This window comes from Magallana gigas, chromosome 9 (assembly GCF_963853765.1).
Source record: "Magallana gigas chromosome 9, xbMagGiga1.1, whole genome shotgun sequence".
Taxonomy (NCBI): Eukaryota; Metazoa; Mollusca; class Bivalvia; order Ostreida; family Ostreidae; genus Magallana; species Magallana gigas.
This window is the reverse complement of record NC_088861.1, coordinates 8,944,959-8,952,183: the sequence shown is the minus strand read 5'-3', so window position 1 is coordinate 8,952,183 and position 7,225 is coordinate 8,944,959.

The window sequence follows — 7,225 nt, the reverse complement described above, 5'->3', positions numbered from 1 at the left end:
ACACAAACGATCACGCACGATACACAAACGATCACACACGATACACAAACAATCACGCACGATACACAAACGATCACACGCAATACACAATTGACCACGCACGATACACAAACGATCACGCACGGTACACGGACGATCAATTACTAACTAAATTTTCACGATACACGAACAAAAACGATAAAAACACGCAACCAAACGATTATACACCATTAAACACGCAAAATCAAAATTAATTTGTAGGATTAGAATTAAGGAAAACGTATTGCTTTAATTTGTATTGCTTTGTGTTTGTGTTTTGTTGAAAAGCGGCATGTACTTTAGTCATGCACTGTTTTATATTTTACGAGTAAACAATGTTACACATTCATACACAAATTTATAGGATTCACACACTAATTTTTTTGTCTCCATAACGAATATTAACTTCTATCATAAGTTAAAGAAATTAAGTGTAAAAGAAATGAAGATAATGCATAAACTACACGAAATGATTTACATACGAATTGACTGGTTATGTAATCCAATTCCCTTACGAACGATTTAATTGTTTGGAATAGAGATAAATTTGTTACCTTGTTCTATAGAATTTCGATTTTTCACATCCAATTTTTTCATAATTTACAGTACATAATTGATTTATTTCTATATATTCTATATTTTAAAGCGTCTGAGTAAATTTCATTTAAAACAAATGTTTATACAATGTACCCGATAGGAATGCGAATCGTATTCTCATTTGAAAGAAAACGTTGAGAGTAATCGTTTAGTTTAAAACATGGAATCGGTAAGCTTGACCGTTTTCATTCAACGGGTCGCTCTTGCTAATGTGATTAAAATTCTATGATAAGACACAATGGATGCTGATTAAAAAAAAATTATGCAAAACTAACTCGAACGAACGAAGGATTGAATGAGCTATGAAATTACTTACTAAATGTATTTAACGACGAAGGAGAGAATGAATGTTAACAACTGTCAATGTTTGTCTATAAAAAAGTTTTAAATTCACATTGTTTTACAAAAACTACTTGTCGTTGTTTTGTGTATGAATCCTGGCATTCCGTAAAAAAGTAACAAAAAAAAAACCCCTCACGAACACGCACGAACACGCACGGTAAATAACGCAAACCAATTTTCCTAATACACGCACGATCCCGCACGTTACACGAACGATCACCCATGTTACACGAACTATTTAACACGATTGGTCTGTCAACAATAACGTTGTAACCACTGTAGAAACAAAGTAAACAAAATATCTAAGGTTATACAATTTTATATCAGCTGACCCGAAACCTCAAGTGAGTTTTTCTGATAAAAATTTGTCTGTTTTCTGTCGTAGTCATCGTCGTTGTTGTCTTTGTAAACTGTTCGAATTTACGTCTCCTCCTACACAATCACTAGGTCAATTTCAACCAACTTGGCACAGATCACTCTTGGGCCAAGGAAATTCAAGTGTGTACGAAAGAAGGACCACACTCTATTTCAAGAGAGATAAATAGGAAATAATGAAACTTTATATGCATTTTTGTATAAACATTAGGTCGTATCATGAGCATGGGGTAGGTTGGGGCCACGGATGTGGGGGAGGGGGTTAAACTGTTACATGGTAGTATATCGTGAAAATCTTCACAGGATGAATCTCTGTCATTTAGTCAACTGAATAATAACTGAATGGTCTGGAAAGGTCACTGAATGGTACACATATGCCATTCAGTCACATTTCAGTTACTTTTCAGTCACCTTTCAGATTCATCCTGTGCTTTAAAAAATCTTTTTACCAAGAACCGGTTGAAACATGTGTAAACATCTCTATGTAGTTTTATGTAGGGCCTCTAATTTGTTGATCTTGTGGTGTTTAACAAATGGTAAAAAGTGGTTGAAAAGGGTTTGGTTTCTTACATAAAATGTCTTTGAAAAATCAATTTTGTGCCTCAAAAATTTGTTATTCGATTAGCGAAATATATTAAAAAACATGCATAAAAAATAGAATTTTGAAGATAAAATATAACAGACTCTATATATTTATGATGCATATATTCAATCTGAAAGTGCATTAAACCCTCTGACATTGATAAGGAAATAAAAACAAGATACCTACGTTCATAAAGCACTGGCAAGAGCACGAAAATACACTGTTAAATAAAAGAATTATGTATACCATTCTATTTCAGCACATAATATGTGTTAAACTTCAAACACCTACCAAGAGGATTTAAAAAAAATTTAATATTTGCTATATTCATTTACAAAAAAGGATTTTTTAAACAAAGTTTAATTGAATTTGAATCATTTATCTCCTTTTGTATAAGTTTTGCAGTTATTTTACTTTTGGAAAAAAAATGGTATTAAACGTAAACAATTTAAATATTTGTATCCATAATGATCATTTTTACTAAATTTAAGGATATACAGGACACTGATAACGTGAATATCATTGTTTTGCTGCTTTGATTTGCTAACTCTTTTATAATTACATAACTGATTTTATTTTATTATGCTTTGATGTATTTTATGTATGACATCAAACATGATTTGTTAGATTCCCCTACCCCGTACTTTACGGCTCTTAAGAAGTCATTGTGACAATGTCTAAAATTTTTTTTTTTACATTGTACAAATTTAAGTCCTAAAACCTATACAATATATAATATCATACTTTAAGAAATATACTGTTTTAGAAAGACTGCCGGAATCTGGATTTATTTTATTTGCTCGTAACAGAGAAACATTTTTAAATTCTAAAAAAGGATAGGTGCACAACTTATAACAGTATCCCCCATTAACAAGGCCGGGTCTAATTTTTGGATGAAATTTTTTACATAAATTTCTACTGATAGATAAAGAGTATTACATGGCAATTTTTATATACCATCCTATATTAGCCCGAGGTCGCTGTATATTAGCCCAAGGGCCGTCAGGCTCGAGGGCTGATATACAGCGACCGAATGCTAATGCATGTCATAATTCATAAGATTTTTTATTTATTTATAAATCAATCTGATTAAAATCAGATCTTTGTAACGCTCCGAAATTCTGATAGTCGCTGAACAAAGTGTAGCGACATCAGAATTTGTCGGAGCGGATCAAAGATCTGGTCGCACGCCAGTATATGTATAGAATTTATCTCAGATAAAATGTTGTTGAATAATAAAGATTTTAACATAATGTACATTGCAGTTTATTTCCCCTTTTCTTGCAGCAGACATTTTTCTTAAACGTACAAATAAAAATTGACTTATCACAGACCCCCCCCCCCCCCCCGTTTAAAAAAAAATCAAATTTACGTATAAAAAAATTGTTGATCACATAGGAAAATGGATCCCCCGGGAGCATGTAATACCGTAAATAGTAGTGAAAATAAAGACACCTTTGAGCAGCTAAAGAGCTAAAGGCATACCACGCACTCCCCATTCCTCACCCCGATTAGAATTTTCCTGATTTTGAGAACTTTATTTTTCTTTTTGCTTGTAAAGATTTATCGAATGATGTTGCCACGCCCCATTTAAAAAACATCCCTGGAAATTACCGTAAATAAAGTGAATAAAATAAATGTAAGCATTCATCCAAATGAGAGCGAGTTACAGTTGTTTCCTGTCTCTGAAGAAATATCCCGATTCGTTAGCTCTGTAAGATTTTGAGAAGATTTTGGTATTTACATTTCAGCAGATTTACAATAACTACTTAGAGTCGTTTCCCCTTATTGTGACGTCAAAGTATGTAGTCTGTCTCTTTGAAAACACACTAGAAAAAACTACGCGAAAAATACTTTTGTTTACTTAAAAAGCATGATGTTCTGGAAATTTCACAATTTATCTGTTTCTCAAAAGTTTTACTTTGATTCTCGCGAGATGGTATCCAGTCTAGTGAGGTCGGCCGACATTGAGGAATTGCATTGTGGGTCGAAATTTACTGACGCCGAAAAATTCTGTCGGATCAATGTGTAAGAAATCCATTGTGACGTCACTCGAAAGGACGATAACTCCGTTAGTCTTAAAAGTAATGGAAATTGGCGTTGTGTTATTTACAATGCATTCATGTACTTATTTAGTGCCATTCCATTCATAAACTGTACTAATTTTTAGAAGTGTTTTATTATTTGTAATATCTTTACAATGAAGAAAATTTCAATCGTGGAGTAAAATTTTATGGGATTTTTCTTGATTTTTTTCAAAAAATATTCAGTGGCCATTAACTCAAAAAGTATGTCATTGTCCCACTTTTTTGAAAGTGAAAAATAACACTACAATCAAAGGTTTCTAACATACAATAGATGGTTTTTCATTATCATCAGTGGATTATTTTTTTTCATTCTGAGTAAACGTCATCCTTAACGAGGCCGAGTATAGATCGAGTACGCACGCTTTCGCGCAGCGTTTCATTTGTATCGTGACGTCATCTTTTTGCTTGGTTGACGCCATGGCGTGATATTTTCAATTGCAGATATTCAGCGAAATTTGTTGAAAATAGCTCGTTTGATGAGTAAAATTGATATTATATCGTGGAATAAACATAATTGTCTCGAAGTATAAGCTATATTTGGGCTCAGGTCGAAAACGTGAAGAGGGTTTAGCAAGCCTATCCCTCTGTCACGTTTTCTTATCCCGTCTAAATATAGCTTAACTCATATATTTCTAAAGTGTAACCTCGTATTTTATTTAACTGATCATTAATATGTGATGGTGTATATTTATTTATTTCTTAAATATGTGTGAATGTTTTAATTATACTTAAAAGATTGCCATATCCGCCTTTGTCAAATAATAAATAGGCAATATCTGACAAATCTGGAAAATTGGGCACACAAAAAATAACTTTTATAAGACCCCTGGAACAAACCAGGAGGTAAAAGGGTCTTTTTTATTTGACCATTTGAGGCCTTTTAGCAATAACTTTAATATGTAGAACAGAAAAAGAAATCCCTAGGGAAGACGTTTTTAAAAAATGTAAAAAATGTGCAAAATTGATACATTTCAAGCAAAATCCCATAAGGTCCTATGTTAAAAATTAACAAACTTTGACATGACCCCTTAAACAAAAGATGTGGTAAATTTCTTATATTTTAAATTTAAAATAATAATTATATCAGTAGAAATTCATGTAAAAAATTTCATTCAAAAATCTAGGGCAGAACAAAGTAGACCCGGCCTCGTTAAAAGAGGTCGTGAAGTTTATAGTTCACACCTTTGCAGTAAAAAAAGAGATATTTTTTTATGTTGCTTTTTATGAATTTAAGAGTCTAAAATGGTAATTTTGAAGTATGTGTTTTCATTAGTTTTTGGGCTCATCATAAATCAAAGCCAATGTTCTAGCTGATTTTAAGTATATTGCTATTTTTATTGAATTTTATAAGATATGACTTTAAAGTAAGTATATTCAGTTTTTAAACAGGAAAAAACTGATTGAGTAAAAAAAAAATCCCAATTTCAGTGAATCAAGATAAAAACGTGGCAATGAAATTAATATATTTTGCGAAGGACATTCTAGTGTCTTTAACTTTGAAAAGTAACAAATATATATAAAGTAATGAGTTCCACCTTCCTGTTCCTTCTAAGCTGAATTTGATCTAGTGGCTCTTAAGAAGAAAAATAAAACCCTGCATTATATCATATGAAACAATATTGTAGAATATGATATGATATTGCATTGAATCATGTGATGCGATATTGTAGAATATAAAATTTTATGGTATAATCTGATACAATATTGTATCATATGATACGATATTGTATACTTATATAAAATTTGATTTAGTAATGTATTATATAATGCAATATTGTATAATATGTATGATATATATCCCAAAATCTTATTTTTATCTCATATAATATGATATTGTATTATATTAATTATATGATATTGTAACATGATTTGATATTGTTATGTGTAATATGTTACATTACGGTATTGTTCCAAATGATACGACAATGTATCGCATAATATGTTATGATAAAATCTTCTTTCTGTATCTCTAATTTGCCTGCCATCCATCTTTGTCTTATTTTTTTTTAAATGGCGTGAGGTTGTACATTTTGGTTTGTTATTATATCATTAAGAGTGCAATTGCAACGCTTAATGATAAAAATGTTTGTATCATTAGGGATTGACCTTGTAGCTTTTTGCTTGTTTCATTAAGCGTTAGGTCTGCTTTGCATTCGCGACGCCTAATGATAAAATTGTATTATTAGGCGGCGATTTTTCATAAGTGGTTGATGTTGTCAACTGTTAATGCAAGAATTTATAGCATTAGGGGTTGCACTTGCAACGCTTAATGATATTTGTATCATTAGGCGGCGTTCTATCATTAGAGGTTGATACAGGGGATCATGATCATGATTTGAACAAACTAGAATAAAACTAACTGAGGATGTTTCCATACAAGTTTCAGCTCTCCAGGCTGATTAGTTTATAAGAAGACAATTTTTTAATGATTTACTTCCTATTTCAAAATTCGACCCCCCCCCTCAAATTGTGCCCCAACCCTACCCCCGTTGGTCATGATTTTTACAACTTTGAATCGACTCTACGTGAGGATGATTTCACAACAAGTTTCAGCTTTCCAGCCTGATTACTTTATTAGATGAAGATTTTTGATTATCTACTCAATATATTATATGCAAAAATTCAACCCCCGATTGTGGCCCAGACCTACCCCAGAGGATCATGATTTTCACAATTTTAATTCAAAACTACATGAGGGTGCTTCCACACAGGTGTCAGCTTTCCTGGCCAATTGGTTCACGAGAAGATTTTTGAATATTTACTCCTGCGATATATTCCAAGAAAAAAATGACCCCCTATTGTGACCCCACCCTACCCTTGTGGGTTCTATTTTCCACAACTTTGAATCGACACTACCTGAGGACAGTTTTCCCATCTTCGCTAGCCAAGGGTTTTCGGTCCACTTCGTTACCCATAAACCCTTGGCAGATCTCACTACAAAAAATCGGTGGTTCGGTGACGCTATGTAGCGAGCATCTTGAGGTGCGCCCCTTGTATATTTACCCTTAATCGAATGAAACAACGGGTTATATACACGCTATGGCATAAATACAACTTGAAAACACGTTGACTAGCGAAAAAAAGAATTAACGATGCTATTCAATAGGAATAAAAATATAACCTTGAGAAAGCAAGGAAGGTTTACTTATAGTGTTTGTAGGGACCTGTACATACCAAGAAAGGAAAATTCGCTATATATAAATCCATTCAAGCCATAAAACCA